This window comes from Petaurus breviceps, unplaced genomic scaffold, assembly GCF_028583685.1.
Source record: "Petaurus breviceps papuanus isolate PSGF00001 unplaced genomic scaffold, PetGlider_PUasm1.0 688, whole genome shotgun sequence".
NCBI classification, from domain to species: Eukaryota; Metazoa; Chordata; class Mammalia; order Diprotodontia; family Petauridae; genus Petaurus; species Petaurus breviceps.
In genome coordinates, this window is record NW_027186457.1 from 12,095,509 (window position 1) to 12,096,136 (window position 628).

Consider the following 628-nt stretch of genomic DNA (forward strand, 5'->3'; position numbering starts at 1 on the left):
TCCCCGCCTCCATTCCCGCACCGCGGAGCACACACCGCGGCCGGCCCAGGCTCGAGGGCCCGCGGCCTTCCTCAGCCACGCTCGGCTCCTCGGCGCTCCTCCAACCCCAGGGTGCCTCCGCCGGCTCCCAGGCTTCCCTTTCCGGGCCGCCTCGGGCCTCCCAGTGGTCCTTTCCCCCCCATTTCCGGGCCCCCAGTCTCATTTCCGGGGAACCCTCTCCGTCTCCATAGACCCCCCCACCTGCACTTCCGGCCCCCCACTACTCACTTCCTACACCCCCTCGGACCACTGAACCCCCATTTCGGGCTCCCAGTTATCCAGTCACCATCCCCCCCCACACCCCCTTTTACTGTCTCCCAAGGACCCTCGTTTCCGGGGGCGCGGGGGTGGGGAGCTCACTGCCACACTCTCCCCCTCCCCTGGCCAGCCCCCCTTCCCCCAATCCTAAACCTCTCCAACTCATTTCTCCACAGTGCAGCTCCCTCCCCAACCCCCCCACCACGGGCCTGGCCGCATTTCTTCTCGGCGCCCCCGGGCTCGGGCCCGGCCTCCAGCAGGCCCGAGAAGGGGCCGAAAGGAGGCGATGACACGACAAGGCTCCCGGGGATTTTCTGCGCCCCCCCCCCCC

General features: G+C 69.6%; 1 protein-coding gene across 13 annotated transcripts in view; it reads right to left on the minus strand.

Annotated features, from left to right (window-relative positions):
• Positions 1–628, minus strand: part of TRIP12 (thyroid hormone receptor interactor 12) — a 199,150-nt gene that overhangs the window by 192,514 nt on the left and 6,008 nt on the right. Inside the window, exon 1 of one of the 13 annotated variants that reach the window (XM_069104618.1) lies at positions 36–174. The exons of 11 other annotated variants lie outside the window; for them this stretch is intronic. The gene's annotated coding sequence lies outside the window, so the exon portion shown is untranslated. Of the gene's footprint in view, positions 1–35; positions 175–628 lie in introns of those variants that run through there. One more of the 13 variants, XM_069104616.1, reaches the window with a different exon arrangement.